This window comes from Capra hircus, unplaced genomic scaffold (genome assembly GCF_001704415.2).
Source record: "Capra hircus breed San Clemente unplaced genomic scaffold, ASM170441v1, whole genome shotgun sequence".
NCBI lineage: Eukaryota > Metazoa > Chordata > Mammalia > Artiodactyla > Bovidae > Capra > Capra hircus.
The window spans coordinates 17,996-39,108 of NW_017211630.1; the positions used below are offsets into that span (position 1 = coordinate 17,996).

Below are 21,113 nucleotides of genomic sequence, written 5' to 3' on the forward strand. Positions count from 1 at the left end.
TAACTGTTGCTTCCTGACCTGCATACAGATTTCTCAAGAGTCAGGTCAGGTGGTCTGGTATTCCCATCTCTTTCAGAATTTTCCACAGTTCATTGTGATGCACACAGCCAAAGGCTTTGGCATAGTCAATAAAGCAGATATTGATGTTTTTCTGGAACTCTATTGCTTTTTCCATGATCCAGCGGATGTTGGAGACAAGAGATGGCAAGACATTCTAGGAATCAGCGAACTAAAATGGACTGGAATGGGTGAATTTAACTCAGATGACCGTTACATCTACTACTGCAGGCAGGAATCCCTCAGAAGAAATGGAGTAGCCATCCTGGTCAACAAAAGAGTCTGAAACGCAGTACTTGGATGCAGTCTCAAAAACGACAGAATGATCTCTGTTCATCTCCAAGGCAAACCATTCAATGTATTAGTTATCCAAGTCTATGCCCCAATCAGTAATACTGAAGAAGCTGAAGCTGAACGGTCCTATGAAGACCTACAAGACCTTTTTAGAACTAACACACAAAAAAAGATGTCCTTTTCATTATAGGGGACTGGAATGCAAAGGTAGGAAATCAAGAAACACCTGGAGTAACAGGCAAATTTGGCCTTGGAATGCGGAATGAAGCAGGGCAAAGGCTAATAGAGTTTTGCCAAGAAAATGCACTGGTCATAGCAAACACCCTCTTCCAACAACACAAGAGAAGACTCTACACATGGACATCACCAGATGGTCAACACCAAAATCAGATTGATTATATTCTTTGCAGCCAAAGATGGAGAAGCTCTATACAGTCAACAAAAACATGATCAGAAGCTGACTGTGGCTCAGATCATGAACTCCTTATTACCAAATTCAGACTCAAATTGAAGAAAGTAGGGAAAACTGCTAGACCATTCAGGTATGACCTAAATCAAATTCCTTACAATTATACAGTGTTACTGATATGGCAGGCAATATTTTATTTTTCAATATGATTATAGAAGATTGCTGAGGGCCACCCCAGACCTCCTGAATTAAAAATTCTTATGTTGGGTCAGGAAATTTTCATCTACCTGGCACACTAAAGTTTGAGAACAGTTGATCCAGCCCAACCCAGTCATTTCACAAAAAGGGTATGATGGCCAAGATTATAGAGCTAACTTGCAGAAAATAAGGACTACAGCTATCATTCCATTCTTCTTTTTGGTGCAAATTATTTTCATTTGTACCATCCAAAATGGTGTTAAGTTCTTAGGAAGAACTTGAGGTTCCTATAAGGAGACCATACAACACTAATTAAAATATTTATTTCTGAAAAATAGTTGCAAAATGAAAAAAGAGAAAACCAAGAAATATGAAAAGTTCTAAAGATTATATAAAATTTTCAGGAAAATATAAATTTTAACAGTAGAATTTTTATCTTGTTCTTTTGATCCCGAATTTCTACTATTACATTTCCCTGCTCTAGTAAAGAGTAATAATTCATTTAAGTGATTTTTATTGAGTGCCACTAGGGGCTGTGTTCCAGAGCAACAATAACAAAAAAGACAAAGTTCCTGCCCTCATGAAGCAGCCACCAGGGGAATAGCCAAAACATAAAGATAAGAATGTAATTCAGAGAGTCCTTAGTGCTATGAAAGAGAAACAGAGCAAGTTACTGAGATGGAAGGCAACAAGATTGGGACGGAAAGAGCAGAGGGATGCTATTTTATATTAGGGTTCAGGAAAGCCTCAAAGAGAGGATGGTACCTGAAGAGAGACCTGGATGAAAGAAGGAAGGAAGGAAGAAGTCAAACGAAGGTCAAGTGCCCTGAGTCAGAAGCAGCAGACTGAGACAAAACTTCATATTCAGATGATTTATTAAGAAAATGTACTCCAGTGTTGATGAGAGTATGGATAAAAGAGAACCCTGTGCACTGTTGACAGGAATGTAAATTGGTGCAACCACTATAAAAAAAAAAAAAAAACGCAGTGTGGAGTTTCCTCAAAAATTTTAAAGTACACCTCCCACTGGACCAGGGGATGTGCTTCTACACTTGCTTTGGACCTCGGACCTTGCCTTTCTTCCAATTGGACCCCAACTGCTCCTGCCACCACTAGCGGCTCCTGCAGCTGTGCTGGCTCCTGCACATGCAAGGTCTGCAGATGCCCCTCCTGCAAGAAGAGCTGCTGTTCCTACTGCCCCGTGGACTATGCCAAGTGTGCCCAGGGCTGCATCTGCAAAGGGGCCTCAGACAAGCGCAACTGCCACACCTGATACCTGGCAGAGCCTCCCCCAGTTGTCGATAGAGCAACCATGACAAATTTATATATATATATATATAGTTGTTGTTGTTGTTGTTGTTTTCACATAATCTGACCTGGTGCTACATTTCCTTTTTCTGTGAGACATGTGATTACCAGTAAATTTGTTGACCTCAAAAAAACATTTTTTTTGTAAGTAAAACTATCATATGATCCAGCAGTTCCACTTTTGGATAGTTATCTGAAGGAAATGAAATCACTTATCTTGAAAAGATATCTGTACTCCATATTCATTGCAGCGTTGTTTACAATATCTAAGATATAGAAACAACCTAAGTATTTATCAACAGGTGCATGGATTTAAAAAATGTGGTATAGGGACTTCTATGATGGTCCAGGGGCTGACCATGCCTCCAGTGTTGAAGGCCTGAGCTCAATCCCTGCTCAGGGAACTAGATCCTGCATGCCACAACTGAAGATGTTGCATGCCACAACAAAGATCCCATGTGCCTCAAGTAAGACCTGGTGCAACCAAATAAATTTTTTAAAAAATTTTTTTTAATTAAGAAAATGTTATATGTATGTGTACAATCAAATGTTATGAACTCATTTAAGAGGAAGGAAATCTTTCCATTTGCAACAACATGGATGACCCTGAGGGCATTATGCAAAGTGATTTGTCAGAATGAGAAAAAAATATACTGTATATTTCACTTGTATATGAAATCTAAAAAAAATAATAATAGATACAGAGAATAGATTGGTGGTTTCCAGAGGCAGGGGGTAGGAGGGTTGGAAAATTGATAAGGGTGGTCAAACTGCACAAATTTCCAGTTATAAGATAAATAGGTCCTGGGGATATAAAGTACAACATGGTGGCTAGAGTTAACAATTAATTAATCATCTTTAGCATTTGCAAGTTGCTGAGAGTAGATCTTAAAGCTTTAACCAGGGACTTTCCTGGCAGCCCACAGGATTTCTTAATAACACCATACTTCCATTGCAGGGGGTTCAGTTTCAATCCGTGGTTGGGGAATTAAGATCTCACATGCCAAAAAAAAACAAAAAATTGGAAAAAAAAAGTTTTATCATGCACACACAAAATCATAACTATGTGAGGTGAAGGAATTGCCAACATCCATTGGATTATCAAAAAAAAAAGAGAGAGAGAGAGAATTCCAGAAAACACCTACTTTTGCTTTACTGACTACGCCAAAGCCTTTGACTGTGTGGGTCACAACTGTGGAAAATTCTTCAAGAGATGAGAATACCAGACCACCTTACTTGCCTCCTGAGAAACCTGCATGCAGGTCAAGAAGCAACAGTTAAAATTGGACATGGGACAACAGACTGGTTCCAAACCGGGAAAGGAGTATGTCAAGGCTGTATATTGTCACCCTGCTTATTTAACTTACATGCAGAGTACATCATGAGAAATGCTGGGCTGGATGAAGCACAGGCTGGAATTAAGTTTGCCTGGAGAAATATCTATAACCTCAGATATGCAGATACCACCCTTATGGCAGAAAGTGAAGAAGAACTAAAGAGCCTCTTGATGAAATTGAAAGAGGAGAGTGAAAAATTTGGCTTAAAACTCAATATTCAGAAAATGAAGATCATTGCATCCGGTCCATCACTTCATGGCAAATAGATGGAGAAACAATGGAAACAGTGAGAGACTTTATTTTTTTTTGGACTCCAAAATCACTGCAAATGGTGACTGCAACCATGAAATTCAAAGACACTTGCTCTTTGGAAAACAAGTTATGACCAACCTAGACAGCATAGTAAAAAGCAGAGACATTGCTTTGCCAACAAAGGTCCACCTAGTCAAACCTATGGTTTTTCTAGTAGTCATATATGGATGTGAGAGTCGGACTGTGAAGAAAGCTGAGCGCCAAAGAATTGATGCTTTTGAACTGTGGTGTTGGAGAAGACTCTTGAGAGTCCCTTGGACTGCAAGGAGATCAAACCAGTCCATCCTAAAGGAGATCAGTCCTGGGTGTTCATTGAAAGGACTGATGCTAAAGCTGAAACTCCAATACTTCGGCCATCTGATGCGAAGAACTGACTCACTGGAAAACACCCTGATGCTGGGAAAGATTGAAGGCAGGAGGAAAAGGGGATGACATGAGATGGTTGGATGGCATTACCGACTCAAAGGACATGAGTTTGAGTAAGCTCCAGGAGTTGGTGATGGACAGGAAAGCCTGGCATGCTGCAGTCCATAGGGTCTCAAAGAGTCAGACATGACTGAGTGACTGAACTGAACTGAGGTGAAGGATGTTAACTAGGCTTATTGCCAACGATGATTTCACTCCTATACAAACATCAAATCATGTTGCACACCTGAAATTAATATAATGTTGCTTGTCAATTATGCCTCAAATTTAAAAAATCATTATGTTGAACATCTAAAACTAAAACAATGCTATGTGTCAATTATAGCTTTATTTAAAATTAAATTTAGAAGTGGCTCATGGGAACGATATTTCCTGATTTCTTGAAAAGAAATAAAGGTAGGAATAAAACCCTCCCAAGAGAAACTAGTAAGGGAGCTGGGGAAGCAGGAAAGGGAGGGAAGAAAGACAGAAAAGGGTGAGATCCCATGCAAAATCTGGACTTCAGCCAGATTTGCAGGAGACCTCTGGAATGTAGATTCTTGCTCAGAGTTTAGAGTTTATCCCAACTTGGAGTCAAAGGAGTGGGGTTTTCATACTTCTGCAGCAGTTGAGGACTGGGTGAGTTGGTGTAGGAGGAATGTAAACTCCAGGTCAATTCCTTTTGCCTTTCCCTAAGCAAAGCAGCTCTAATAATTATTTCATTTCCTTTGGCTATATACCCAGAAGTTATACTAAGTGAAATAAGCCAGACACAGAAAGGCAAATACTTGATGGTCTCACATGTGGAATCTAAAAAATTGAACTCACAGAATCAAAGAATAGAACAGTGGTTGCCAGAAATTGGGAGCTGGGGGAGGCAGGGAGATGTTGGTCAAAGGGTACAGATTTTCACTTATAAAATGGTTACATTCCAGAGATATAACATACATCTTGGTGACCATAGTTAATAACACTGTACCATGTACTTGATGTTTTCTAAGAAAGTAGATTTTAAGTAGATCTTAACTCACCATGAAAAAAAAAAAAGGCTAACTTTGTGAGGCTATGGATGTTAATTAACTTGATTGTGGTAATCATTGCACAATATATATGCATATCAAATTGAAACTACCAGGTGGCATTTCAGGGGGCTTCAGGGAGCTTCAGTCCTTCATGTCTCAGCACAGAAAGAACTCAGTGAGATGCAAAGTAATAGATAAGAAGTGATTTATTAGAATAGGACGCTTATGAGGCTTACAGGTGGGGAGGTGAGCATTGCACTGTCGAGTACATAGTGGGTTATATTTTTATAATCAAAGGAAGAGTAGGCAAGGGAGAAAGACCATCTTCTTCCTCATTCTTGAGTAGATATCATACTTCCGTCATCAGCTCCTCCTCCAGGTTGGGCAGGGGAGTTTTCTTATTCCTACATTATTAAGCCAGGACTGTCATGGCCTATGGAAAAATTATTTCAAATCTCGATACAATGAAGTTCTTTACTTTGAAATGTCATCTTTCCGTAAATTATGTTTTATGTGAGCAGAGAGCATGTCCTAGGGTCATTAACTTACTGAGCCCATTGGGTGGGATGGGGGTCTCATGCCTCCATTGTTTTATTGTTGGGAGCATGTCTCATGCTTGCGCTTCATGGTTTGTTGCTAAGCAAGTCTGCTTGGTTTCGTGGTTTAACAAACTTGCTTTCTTAAGTGATTATTAACTTACTATGGTTCCCCAAGGCCCCCTAAAATTCCCTCTCTTATCTATAATCCTCTAATGAGATTTCTGAGCTAACTATTTGATTATCCCACTCTGTCCCTATCAAAATCATGTTGTTTAATTGTGAACAACAACAAAAAGAATAATTTCTATGTATTTCTGAATTGTTGTTAAAATTAAAATTAAAAAATTACCATTTGTATATCCTAAGTATGTAGGATTTTTGTCAGTTATACCTCAAAAAAAGCAATTATAATCACCCAAGGATAGTACTCCTAAGAGAGGTGCAGGTGTTGGCTAATAAAAAGCAGACAGTTTTATCAAGGATCCAAGAGGATCTAGGCAGAGCACTGACAGGTGCAGAAACTGAAAGGTTAGAGAGGAGGGAAACGGTTGGAAATAGGATTGTGACACTGATTATGAAGCAAAATCCAGCCTCTACACCCCAAAATCAAATTAAATCTCAGGGACAGAGTTCCGAGAAAAGTACAAAAGAATAGCTTTATTGCTTTGCCAGGCAAGGGGACCACAGTGGCCCAATGTTCTCACAACTGTGTCCCCATTTGAAGAGGGTAGTTAGAAATTTTATAGTAATGGTTCAAAGAGGGTGTGATCAGTTCATAGACATTCCTCTGATTGATTGGTGATAAGGTTAAGTAGGAGTCAGCATCATCAACCTTCTGGTTCCAACCAATCTGAGGTCACCATGCTTGGGGAACATACTGTAGTTAGCCAGTAACTCCTCCCAAGTGGTGGAGGTTTTGTATTTACCAAAAACAGCTCCAAAGACTGTTGTGTGCATCCCTTGATAGTAAACCATGACCTTGCCCCAGGGCTGCACTATTACTCCTCTTAACTGTTTGTTTTCTCCCTGATCTTGCATCCTCTCCCTTCTCTAATTAAACAACTGTTTGAATCTGCCAGTTGAAACTCAGCAAAAGGTCATGGAGGCCTGAATGTATGGCAGTTTCCTATAAACAAAGAAATGGGGGACACAGAAAAAAAGGCTTTTGTGTCCAGGAGCTCCATAGGGCGCTATTCAGTATCAGTTCCTAATATTCAGAATACCATTTCTATTTTCTTTCATTAAATAAGCATATTTTCATACCTGCATGGCATATGAAGTTGCTTGATGGTTTCCAACTCTTTGTAACCCTGTGGACAGTAGCCCACCAGGCTTATCTGTCCTTGGGCCTCTTCAGGCAAGAATACTGGAGTGGGTTGCCATGACCACCTCCAGGAGATCTTCTGGACCCAGGGACTGAACCTGCTTTCCTACGACTCCTGCACTGCAAGCGGGATTCTTTACCCACTGAAGCCTATTCAACACTTATGATGAGCCAAATGGCTGTGCCAGCCCTGAGGATACCACAGTGGACAGTGGAGACACAGTTACTGTACCCTTTGACGCTTATAATCTGACCATGCATGAAAACATTAATTTCAAGTACTGTAGGAAACAAAACAGGAAAACATAAATCAGTTTGTGAGTGAAAGAAGGTCTCCCCTGAAAAAGTAGTATCTAAACTAAAAATGAATAAGATGTAGTCAGGCATGGATGGGCTGCCAGGGAAGGTAAGCAGGGGGATGTTTCAGGAGGTGGATCCACATGTTCAAAGTCTAAGGAGGCATTAAGAGTGTGGTGAGTTCAAGGAAACTGAAAGAAATCTGACATGACTGAGGCAGAAAGATCGAGCAGCAAGAGGTGAAGTGGGGATGACAGAGTCAGCAAATTGAGGAGTAGCTAGGGGGCCAAGTTGAAGATGTAATCCAAGGGACAGCAACAGGATTTAAATAGGACTTAAGTCGCTAATTGGATGTAGAAGGGGTGATTGGTGGATTTACAATCCACCTTTCAAAGAAAAACAAAGAATGTAGGAAGAAAAAAAAGTTTTGAGGAAAGTGTTTTGCCCCTTTGTTGTTTTTAATTAGTAGTTTAATTAATTTAATATGCTTATTTTGATATTTCAAAAATATCTGAAATCTTGAGTTTTTTGTAAAGATCTCATTTTTGTTTCTCATGCTGCTGCTGCTGCTGCTAAGTCGCTTCAGTCATGTCCGACTCTGTGAGACCCCATAAACGGCAGCCCACCAGGCTCCCCCGTCCCTGGGATTCTTCAGGCAAGAACACTGGAATGGGTTGCCATTTCCTTTTCCAATGCATGAAAGTGAAAATTGAAAGTTAATTCACTCCAGTCATGTCCGACTCCTAGCGACCCCATGGACTGCAGCCTACCAGGCTCCTCTGTCCATTGGGATTTTCCAGGCAAGAGTACTGGAGTGGGTTGCCATTGCCTTCTCCGTTGCTTTCTCATACATATACAATTTATATCTACATATGAAAGAATTGTGTACAAAATCTGTAACAATGGGTTCCTCTAGAAAGTAGGACTACAGAAGGTTTTCACTTCCTACTTTAGGTGTTTCTGTATTGCTTGAATTTTTATGAATATATGTTTTTACATAATGATTTAAATGTTATCTATAATAATGCTCAAAAGTGACAGAAAAGGAAAATAAAGGAAGACTTTTTAAAGATGAATGCTAGAGAGAAAATACAGAAGAAATTATTAAGAAATCACTCTTTTGTCACAATTTGTTAACTGATTCAGGTGGGAATCATCAGTGGATTTAAAAAATGGTCCCAGTTCTTCTGTAACCGAACCTCTTGCAATGTGACTTTGATGGTCTCCTAAAAAGAGATGGAATCTATTTTCCCTATCCTGTACATCTCAACTGAGTCCTGATGGCTTAGACAATAAAGAATCTGCCTGAAATGCTGGAGACACAGGTTCCATCCCTGAGTTGGGAACATCCCCTGGAGAAGGGAATGGCTACCCACTCCAGTATTCTTGCCTGGAGAATTCCATGGACAGAGGAGCCTGGTGGACTATATACAGTCCATGGGGTTGCAAAGAGTTGCTCACAACTGAACGACTAACATTTTCACTTTCATGCATCTCAACTGGACTTGTGATTTGTTTTTATCTACAGATTGTGGAGGAAGTGACAGTATGTCAGTTCCTAGCCTAGTCCTCACATATATCCACTTGCTTTGTTGGATCCCTACCAGTGTCATGAGAATAATCCAGGCTAGCCTACTGAGAGACTTAAGGTGCCACTAGCAACAGAGCATCAACACCCAGGAGCAGGGCCACCTAGCCAAACCACAGCTGACCACAGATAAACGAAGTCCAACTGAAACCAGGAGAACTGCTTTCCAAACTCAAATTTCGAATCCCCAGAATCATGAGCTAAATAATCGCTTGTTTTAGGCCACTAAATTTTGAAATGGTTTGTTATGCAGCAATAACTAACTGGTCTAAAACTACTGATTAGTTACTGATTATAAAGATGAAAATATGTGATCTGGTATTCACCGTCTTAACTCTCACTAACACTGGAACAACCTGACATTACTGTTTCCTTAGGTGACGCAATATCAAATACACAATATTAACTATGATATATTCTTGTCGAAACTGTTAAAATGAATATAACCAAGCCTCTAAACCTCCCAATGAAGTGTACAAGAAATACAGGGGAGAGAAAAACAAATGATGTGGCATCATGAAGAAATGAACAAATCAAGAACCTGAGAATTTTACAAAATGCTTGGCCTAGACCTTTAAAAAGGAAAAATGTGTCATAGAAATAATGTCTAAAGAGACACAACAGTTTTGGGGACTGGTAAGCCCAAAGAGTGGTGGCTGCGCGGGTGCAGAAAGGCCTAGAGGAGCCATTCCACGTTCAAGGTCAGGAGGGGCAGCAGTGAGGAGATAACCCTCGTCCAAGGTAAGGAGCAGCGGCTGCACTTTGCTGGAGCAGCCCTGAAGAGATACCCCCCGTCCAAGGTAAGAGAAACTCAAGTAAGATGGTAGGTGTTGCAAGAGGGCATCAGAGGCAGACACACTGAAACCACAATCACAGAAAACAAGGTCAATCTAATCACACTAGGACCACAGCCCTTGTCTAAACTCAATGAAACCAAGCCATACCTGTGGGGCAACCCAAGCAGGCGGGTCATGGTGGAGAGGTCTGACAGAACGTGGTCCACTGGAGAAGGGAATGGCAAGCCACTTCAGTATTCTTGCCTTGAGGAACCCCATGAACGGTATGAAAAGGCAATATGATAGGATACCAAAAGAGGAACTCCCCAGGTCATTAGGTGCCCAATATGCTACTGGAGATCAGAGGAGAAATAAATACAGAAAGAACGAAGGGATGGAGCCAAAGCAAAAACAATGCCCAGCTGTGGATGTGACTGGTGATAGAAGCAAGATCCGATGCTGTAAAGAGCAATATTGCATAGGAACCTGGAATGCCAGGTCCATGAATCAAGGCAAATTGGAAGTGTCAAATAGAAGATGGCAAGAGTGAACATCGACATTCTGGAATCAGAGAACTAAAATGGACTGAAATGGGTGAATTTAACCCAGATGACCATTATATCTACTACTGGCAGGCAGGAATCCCTCAGAAGAAATGGAGTAGCCATCATGGTCAACAAAAGAGTCTGAAATGCAGTACTTGGATGCAATCTCAAAAATACAGAATGATCTCTGTTCGTCTCCGAAGGCCAAACCATTCAATATCACAGATATCCAAGTCTATGCCCCAACCAGTAACACTGAAGAAGCTGAAGTTGAATGGTTTTATGAAGACCTACAAGACCTTTTAGAACTAACACCCAAAAAGATGTCCTTTTCATTATAGGGGACTGGAATGCAAAAGTAGGAAGTCAAGAAACACCTGGAGTAACAGGCAAATTTGGCCTTGGAATGCAGAATGAAGCAGGGCAAAGACTAATAGAGTTTTGCCAAGAGAAATGCACTGGTCATAGCAAACACCCTCTTCCAACAACACAAGAGAAGACTCTACACATGGACATCACCAGATGGTCAACACCAAAATCAGATTGATTATATTCTTTGCAGCCAAAGATGGAGAAGCTCTATACAGTCAACAAAAACAAGACCAGGAGCTGACTGTGGCTCAGATCATGAACTCCTTATTGCCAAATTCAGACTTAAATTGAAGAAAGTAGGGAAAACCGCTAGACCATTCAGGTATGACCTAAATCAAATCCCTTATGATTATACAATGGAAGTGAGAAATAGATTTAAGGGCCTAGATCTGATAGATAGAGTGCCTGATGAACTATAGGAATGAGGTTCATGACATTGTACAGGAGACAGGGATCAAGACCATCCCCATGGAAAAGAAATGCAAAAAAGCAAAATGGCTGTCTGGGGAGGCCTTACAAATAGCTGTGAAAAGAAGAGAGGCGAAAAGCAAAGGAGAAAAGGAAAGATATAAGCATCTGAATGCAGAGTTCCAAAGAATAGCAAGAAGAGATAAGAAAGCCTTCTTCAGCGATCAATGCAAAGAAATAGAGGAAAACAACAGAATGGGAAAGACTAGAGATCTCTTTCAAGAAAATTAGAGATACCAAGGGAACATTTCATGCAAAGATGGGCTCGATAAAGGACAGAAATGGTATGGACCTAACAGAAGCAGAAGATATTAAGAAGAGGTGGCAAGAATACACAGAAGAACTGTACAAAAAAGATCTTCACGACCCAGATAATCATGATGATGTGATCACTCATCTAGAGCCAGACATCCTGGAATGTGAAGTCAAGTGGGCCTTAGAAAGCATCACTACGAACAAAGCTAGTGGAGGTGATGGAATTCCAGTTGAGCTATTTCAAATCCTGAAAGATGATGCTGTGAAAGTGCTGCTATTCCAAATTATGCTAGCAAATATTGGAAATAGCAGCATCATTTTGCAAGTGCAGTCCATCTGTTCAGGGATTCTGGAAAGTCAGCTTCAATTCTCGGAATTCCCATCACCTCCACCTAGCTTTGTTCGTAGTGATGCTTTCTAAGGCTCCACTTGACTTCACATTCCAGGATGTCTGGCTCTAGATGAGTGATCACATCATCATGATTATCTGGGTCAGTGAAGATCTTTTTTGTACAGTTCTTCGTGTATTCTTGCCACCTCTTCTTAATATCTTCTGCTTCTGTTAGGTCCATACCATTTCTGTCCTTATCGAGCCCATCTTTGCATGAAATGTTCCCTTGGTATCTCTAATTTTCTTGAAAGAGATCTCTAGTCTTTCCCATTCTGTTGTTTTCCTCTATTTCTTTGCATTGATCGCTGAAGAAGGCTTTCTTATCTCTTCTTGCTATTCTTTGGAACTCTGCATTCAGATGCTTATATCTTTCCTTTTCTCCTTTGCTTTTCGACCTCTCTTCTTTTCACAGCTATTTGTAAGGCCTCCCCAGACAGCCATTTTGCTTTTTTGCATTTCTTTCCATGGGGATGGTCTTGATCCCTGTCTCCTGTACAATGTCACGAACCTCATTCTATAGTTCATCAGGCACTCTATCTATCAGATCTAGGCCCTTAAATCTATTTCTCACTTCCACTGTATAATCATAAGGGATTTGATTTAGGTCATACCTGAATGGTCTAGCGGTTTTCCCTACTTTCTTCAATTTAAGTCTGAATTTGGTAATAAGGAGTTCATGATCTGAGCCACAGTCAGCTCCTGGTCTTGTTTTTGTTGACTGTATAGAGCTTCTCCATCTTTGGCTGCAAAGAATATAATCAATCTGATTTTGGTGTTGACCATCTGGTGATGTCCATGTGTAGAGTCTTCTCTTGTGTTGTTGGAAGAGGGTGTTTGCTATGACCAGTGCATTTTCTTGGCAAAACTCTATTAGTCTTTGCCCTGCTTCATTCCTGCATTCCAAGGCCAAATTTGCCTGTTACTCCAGGTGTTTCTTGACTTCCTACTTTTGCATTCCAGTCCCCTATAATGAAAAGGACATCTTTTTTGGGTGTTAGTTCTAAAAGGTCTTGTAGGTCTTCATAAAACCATTCAACTTCAGCTTCTTCAGTGTTACTGGTTGGGGCATAGACTTGGATATCTGTGATATTGAATGGTTTGCCTTCGAGACGAACAGAGATCATTCTGTCATTTTTGAGATTGCATCCAAGTACTGCATTTCAGAACTCTTTTGTTGACCATGATGGCTACTCCATTTCTTCTGAGGGATTCCTGCCTGCAGTAGTAGATATAATGGTCATCTGAGCTAAATTCACCCATTCCAGTCCATTTATCTTGAGATATTTCAGCAATTATTTGTTCAAATACTGTTTTCTGCACCATTCTCTTTTTTCCTTCTTGGACTCCAAATATATCCTGTTTATATACAAATTATGTATGTTACAATTGTTAATACTGTATGTTAGTCCCTGTATATTAAGAATCTGTTATTACTATTCAATCATTTATCATTCTTTCATTTATTAATATATCTTCAATATGTCTTCAAGATTACTGAATCTCTCTTCTGCAAGATTAATTTGTGGTTAAACCTACCCAGTGAACTTTTCAGGTAAGTTATTATATTTTGAGTTATAGAATATTTTGATATTTCTCTGACACAAGATTCCTCAATGTTTTATCCTCATTATGTTTTCCTTTAAATCTTGAATACATGGGTCCTACTGGAGTTTTTGTTTACACTGGCTATTCATTTTTTCCTTTAATATGGCCAGTTTTCTTGTTTTTATAATGTCTAGAAATCTTTTGTTATACAGATGAGAAAGTGGACTCAATGGTATAGAATTATATTGACTATGTTCAGTTCAGTTCGGTTGCTCAGTAGTGTCTGACTCTTTGCAGCCCCATGGAGTGCAGGACTCAGGCTTCCCTGTCCATCCAATGCCTGGAGCTTGCTCAAATTCATGTCTATAGAGTCAGTGATGCCATCCAACCATCTCATCCTTTGTTGTCCCCTTCTCCTCCTGCCTTTAATCTTTACCAGCGTCACGGTCTTTTCCAATGAATCAGTTCTTCGTATCAGATGGCCAACGTATTGGAGTTTCAGCTTCAGCATCAGTCCTTTGAATGAATATTCATACTGATTTCCTTTAGGATTGAATGGTTGGATATCCTTGTAGTCCAAGGGACTCTCAAGAGTGTTCTCCAACACCAGACTTCAAGCATCAATTCACTGGTGCTCAGCTTTCTTTATGGTCCAATCTTCTAACTATGACTATGGAAAAACCATAACTTTGACTAGATGGAACTTGTTGGCAAAGTAATATCTCTGCTTTTTAATATGTTATCTAGGTTGGTCATAGATTTTCTTCCAAGGAGCAAGCATCTTATAATTTCATGGCTGCACTCATCATCTGCACTGATTTTGGAGCCCCCAAAATAAAGTCTCTCACTGTTTCCATTTTTTCCCATCTATTTGCCATGAAGTGATGAGACCAGATGTAATGATCTTAGTTTTTTGCCAACTTGAGCTTTAAGCCAACTTTTTCACTCTCCTCTTTCACTTTCATCAAGAGGCTCTTAGTTCTTCTTAACTTTCTGTGATAAGGGTGGTATCATCTGCATATCTGAGGTTTTTTATATTTTCCCCAGCAATCTTAATCCCAGCTTGTGCCTCATCCAGTCTGGTATTTTGCATGATGTACTCTACATATAAGTTAAATAAGCGGGGTGACAATACAGCCTTGATGTACTCCTTTCCCAATTTGGAACCAGTCTGCTGTTCCACGTCCATTTCTAACTGTTGTTTCTTGACCTGCATAGAGATGTTTCAGGAGGCAGGTGAGGTGGTATGGTATTCCCATCTCTTTAAGAATTTTCCAGAGTTTGCTGTGATTCACACAGTCACAGGCTTTGGCATAGTCAGTAAAGCAGAAGTAGATGTTTTTCTGAAATTCTCTTGCTTTTTCGATGATCCAACAGATGTTGACAATTTGATCTCTGGTTAATATGTCTGATTATTTTATCTTCCTTTAGAAAGCATGTTCTTTTGTTCAGGCTTGGCTTATTCTTTGTTAGCTTTATTTTGTTTTCCCCACTTTATCTTAGGTCTTGGCCCTTACTTTAGAACATAAATCTTACCATGAAGACATGATTTTTCTGTGGTTGCACTTGAATGGCTGAAGTGCTAACAGGTTTCCATACTATATGTCATCAAGATATCTAATGTCTCCTAGCCCATTTTCTGTATTAATATTTAAAAGGAAGAATTGTTTATTCCTCAGCTACATTTGAGTAACTTCCAGATCATGGAAGAAATGTGTGTTATTTGTGTTTGTATGAATGAAACTCCTGAGTGACTTTAATAAAAGTTATTTTCAGTTAAACAGGTCAAGGACAGTTTATAATATGCAGTTTCACAGAAGTGACCCTGATTTAACTGAATGTCCTCTTGAAAGCAACATACACTGTTTGAACACTAAAGAGAAAAAGACTAAATAAGAAAAAATGGCTTTAAATAGAGATACTATGTGAAAGAAAAAAATCATATTTAATATGTAGGTGTATTTATTTCATCACTATCAAGGAGGAAAGGCAACCCACTCAAGTATTCTTGCCTGGAGAATCCCAGGGACAGAGGAGCCTGGTATGCTGCTGTCTATGGGGTCGCACAGAGTTGGACATGACTGATGTGACTTAGCAGCAACAGCGGCATTAAGGTTGGCATTTATAGGAGGGGATCACATATTTTTCAGTTTATTTTTGGTATAATTCATATGAATCAGTGAGAAATTAACATTAGGGCATAAAAAAGCAGCTTGAAACGAATTAAAATTACTAAAGGCTATTTTGGGTTTTATCACCATACTCCTATTTGATGATTTTTATCTGGGACATAGAAATGAGAATTTTTCTTTTTGTTTTTTTAGAAATGAGAATCTTTGAAAGGACTCTTAAAGTTACTTGGTTTTACTCTTAAAATATTTGAAAATGAAATTAATGATACTCAAAAGTTTTTGTGACATGTCCCAAACTAGGTAACTAGTTAGAATCTTCTGATTTTAATCAGCTCTTCCATTTTATCAAATTATATCATGAGGGGGCTTCCCTGGTGGTCTAGTGGTTAAGAATCCACTTTCCAATGCAAAGAATGGATCCCCATGTGCCAAGGGGCAACTAAGCCTGTAAGGTGCAACTAGAGAGCTTATAAGCCACAACTACTGAGCCCATGTCCTCTAGAGACTGTGCTCACCAGCTAGAGAAGCCGTTGCACTGCAAGTAGAGAAAGCCTGCATGCCACAATGAAGACCCAGCAAAGCTTAAAATAAATAAAGTTTAAAAAAATTATATCATGAAATATATTCGTTTAAAAATAAATAATGACAAGGCTAAATGTTAGCCTCAGAGTCACTTAGTGACTAAACAACAACAATAAATTTATACATGATAAAGATATCATATGAAGTGGATTTACTAATGAATGTACAGTATGAATCAAATGCTTTGAAATTTTTTTCTCTAGTTAAATTGATAAACTTCTCATTTTAATTATTTCAACCTTAGAAAGTACAAACCAATTAGCAATCTCTATAGGAATAAACTCATCCTCTGTCTCTCTTTTCATTCACCTACAATCTAAATCCCCTGGACATTGGGTTTGGAAATGGATTTATTCATGTGGTGAGTGAGGATTACTTAAGGCAAGAGATAATACCTCCAGTGAGAGCATAACAAACAATAAACAGTGGAAAATTCTGAAAGATATGGGAATACCAGAACACCTGACCTGCCTCTTGAGAAACCTATATGTAGGTCAGGAAAGCAACAGTTAGAACTAGACATGCAACAACAGACTGGTTCCAAATAGGAAAAGGAGTATGTCAAGGCTGTGTATTGTCACCCTGCTTATTCAACTTATATGCAGAGTACATCATGAGAAACGCTGGGCTGGAAGAAGCACAAGCTGGAAACAAGATTGCTGGAGAAATAGCAATAACCTCAGATATGCAGATGACAAAATCCTTATGGCAGAAAGTGAAGAGGAACTAATAAGCCTCTTAATGAAAGTAAAAGAACAGAGTGAAAAAGTTGGCATAAAGCTCAACACTCAGAAAACTAAGATCATGGCATCTGGTCCCATCACTTCATGGAAAAGATGGGGAAACAGTGTCAGACTTTATTTTTGGGGACTCCAAAATCACTGCAGATGGTGACTGCAGCCATGAAATAAAAGATGCTTACTCCTTGGAAGAAAAGTTATGACCAACCTAGACAGTATATTGAAAAGCAGAGACATTACTTTGCCAACAAGATCCATCTAGTCAAGGCTATGGTTTTTCCAGTGGTCATGTATGGATGTGCGAGTTGGACTGTGAAGAAAGCTGAGCACTGAAGAATTGATGCTTTTGAAGTGTGGTGTTGGAGAAGACTCTTGAGAGTCCCTTGGACTGCAAGGAGATCCACCCAGTCCATTCTGAAGGAGATCAGCCCTGGGATTTCTTTGCAAGGAATGATGCTAAAGCTGAAACTCCAGTACTTTGGCCACCTCATGCGAAGAGTTGACACATTGGAAAAGACTCTGATGCTGGGAGGGATTGGGGGCAGGAGGAGAAGGGGACGACAGAGGATGAGATGGTTGGATGGCATCGCCGACTCAATGGACGTGAGTTTGAGTGAACTCCGGGAGTTGGTGTTGAACAGGAAGGCCTGGCGTGCTGCAGTTCATGGGGTCGCAAAGAGTCAGACATGACTGAGTGACTGAACTGAACTGAACTGAGAGCATAACAGGATGGCTCACCCCGGTTTTCTACTTTCGAGTGACATGCAAAGGCAAGTTTCAGAGTTTTAGAGAGGTTGTTCATAACTATATTTACTTCAAAGATGCCATGAACAGCTGGCTGAGAAAATTTTGGTCAAGCTCTTAAAGAAAGCCCTATATAAAGACTATCAAGCTGGGGAGGTGACATGCCCTCCACCCTCTCAGAGAAACAATGCATTCTTTGTGGAACAATGTGATAAGATTCTCTTACAACTTCTGATAAACTTGTAACCAGAGCAGATTACTGGTTTGAATTTTGATTTTCCTGCATCAGAATTCTATTATCTTTTAACAGGACTTTCAAGCGTGTTATCTATAGAAATTTATCATGATTTTCTATTATCAGCATAGAGAGATTATTTACTCTCTTTATCATGGTATAGTATTTGATTTAAAAGTGTGCCATGCCAGGAAGTTTTTCAAGTGCCTCCAAATCATGGAAGTAAAACCTCAGATTTTTTTTTTTTTTATTGATTGATTTATGGCTGTGCTGGGTCTTTATTGCTGTGTGCAGGCTTTCTCTATTCACAGTGCATGGGCTTCTCATTGCAGTGGCTTCTCTTGTTGTGGAGTACAGACTCTAGGCATGAGGGCTTCAGAGTTGTGGCATGTAGGCTCAGTAGTTTTGGCTCATGGGCTCAGTTTTCCTGCGCCATGTGGTACCTTCCTGTACCAGGGATTGAACTTATGTTCCCTGCATTGACAGGCAAATTTTTCACCACTGAGCCATCAGGGAAGCCCCAAAACTGAGATTTTATTTAAGAATAAAACTATTGTGAGTAATATTTCAAGATAAATAAATCTCATCAGTTCATTCATACACATAAAATGTAGCCTGTCAGGCTCCTCTGTCCATGGGATCTCCAAGCAAAGAATATGGAGTGGGTTGCCAATGCTCTCCTCCAGGGGATCTTCCCAACCCAGGGATCAAACCCAGGTCTCCTACATTGCAGGCAGATTCTTTACTATCTGACCACCAGGGAAGCCCAATGACTACACAGTACACAGTTTTATGATAGGTTTTGTGGGAAGTGCTACAAAACATCTAAGACACAATCTCTAAGGGCCTACCATCTAGTTTAGACAAGGGGAAAGAACAACAATCCCAATAATGATGTATACACAATAGACTAAAAATATATTAACACGTGGTCTCCAGCCAATGATTTTGCTAGTGCATGTAGAACTTCAGTAAGAGAGAAATAGGCTAATGGTATTTCACTTCTCTTCTCAAGGCTGAAGACACATTTATCAGTGACAACCAGTTGACAGGATGTTCCAAACCTCTGTACAAGAAACAACCCTGCTTCTTGCTGGACAGATTAGAGTGCTACACATAGCTCTGCTTTACCTGGTTAAAGGGGCCCTTCCTCTTCTTCTTCCTTTTTCTGTTAAATATTGTGTGGATTCCGGGGGTGAAGTTAAAAGGGGAAAGGTCAAAGTGGAATTGGAATTTAGGAGACAGGGTCATTTCAAACAGTTAAGATAATCTTGATCTTTAGAAGTACTAAAATACTTTGGGAAAAGATGAGTAGGGGGAGAAGAAGCAAGACTTTTGGAGTAACATCCTGAAAAGTAGATCTAAACACAGTACAATCCTTTTTCTAATATTCCAGAATTGATTTTAAGAAGCTAACTATTTTGTTTCTTAAAGACATATCAATAGAGAAATGTGAGCTGTTAATGAGTTTAGCCCAATCAAAGTTTGAGATAAATTAAGAAAACTAATATTTCCTGAAGGCATTTTAGCTCTTTTTAACTCCTTGTTTATAAGTCAGTAAGTCCATCCTTTTTTCCTTAAATCTCTGTACTCTGAATCTGGTAAACAGTTCCTGAAATACTAGTTAAAATACCCTTGATCCTTCTCTGAGACAGCCCTGAAAACTTAAATGAATGGTGTTTGGTGATCTCAGCTCTGTCCCCAGTAAATGTCCACATCACAAAACCACAACAGTTAATTTTAGGTGATTGATTATATCTGCTTAGCTTAAACTCAGGCTTGAGTCAGCCAGAGGACTTTATTACCTCCATTCCTGTGAGGGTGGTCCAGCCAGGTCAAAGTCGAGGTCAATAATAGGGCAGGAAGGTAAGCAGGCTTACTCTCCACCAGAACAAAGAACTTCACTCCTCAGAGATGCTGTTTGTGCAAACAGATGTAGTTGTCACTAACACTAAAAGGCTACACTGAACCCAAGTAGCACATTTGATCAAATAAAAATCTCATTACCCAGGATTTGTTTATATTTTAATCTAAAAATAAAATGTTAAAATGATTAACTTATTAGATGCTTTAAAAATTACAGATTCATCAATTAAAATGATCTATTCAAATATTAAAACTGAATATACAATTTTAAAAATAACTTTTAATAGAAAAATACTTTAAAGTATAAACTTAACAAAAAATATTTTCAGGCTCTCAATTTTAAACTTGTACAGTGATATGATACTCTAAAACACTTATAAATAGGTTCCATTCTCCAAAAAGGAATGTTATGTTTATAGTTTAAAATGCAAAAAAAAAAAAAAACAGCCTATGTATACATTTTCATTTTAAAAGTCACATTTTAAATTAGAACTAAATATTACTCAGGGTAGATGATTTCAGATTTTAAAACTGCAAAAAAATAAGATTACCCAGTTGTGCTGAACATTTATATTTGTTTTATATAATTTTAATGGAAAGTTATGACAAGAGAAATGTTGATTTTAATGAAAATATTAAAAATTAGACACTAAAAGGTACTATTCAAAAAAATTATCCAGAAATGTTGATTTGATCCTTGAATACAAGTAATTAGAATATTAATTAGTTCATTTCATATTAATTAGTTCATTAATTTATGAAGAATAAATGCCTTAGTAAATTTTTTAGCTCAAACTCATATTTTAAGTAAAAATGAATTATACTGAATTAGATGAAAATGAAGACAATAATAAATTAATAGGAAAGCCTACATAATAAAGTTTTAGTGGGCAGTTGAATAAATCTTTGCTTAAACACCATTAATATCTCTTATTAAACTAGTCAAAAGTCAAAGCTTTTCACTAGTCTAGTCAAAGCTATGGTTTTTCCAGTAGTCATGTATGGTTGTGAGAGTTGGACCATAAAGAAAGCTGAGCACTGCAGAATTGATGCTTTTGAACTGTGGTGCTGGAGAAGATTCCTGAGGGTCCCTTGGACTGCAAGGAGATACAACCAGTCCATCCTAAAGGAGATCAGTCCTGAATATTCATTGGAAGGACTGATGCTGAAGCTGAAACTCCAATACTTTGGCCACCTGATTCGAAGAGCTGACTCATTTGAAAAGACCCTGATGCTGGAAAGATTAAAGGCAGGAGGAGAAGAGGAGGTCAGAGGATGAGATGATTGGTTGGCATCACTGATGGATATGACTGTGAGTCAACTCCGGGTGTTGGCAATGGATAGGGAGGCCTGGCATGCTGAAGTCCATGGG

The 21,113-nt window shown here is 39.1% G+C and overlaps 1 pseudogene; it reads left to right on the forward strand.

Moving 5' to 3' along the window:
* The first annotated feature begins 1,996 nt into the window (after nucleotides 1–1,996).
* On the forward strand, nucleotides 1,997–2,231 carry LOC102190233 (annotated as a pseudogene).
* The last annotated feature ends 18,882 nt before the right edge of the window (nucleotides 2,232–21,113 follow it).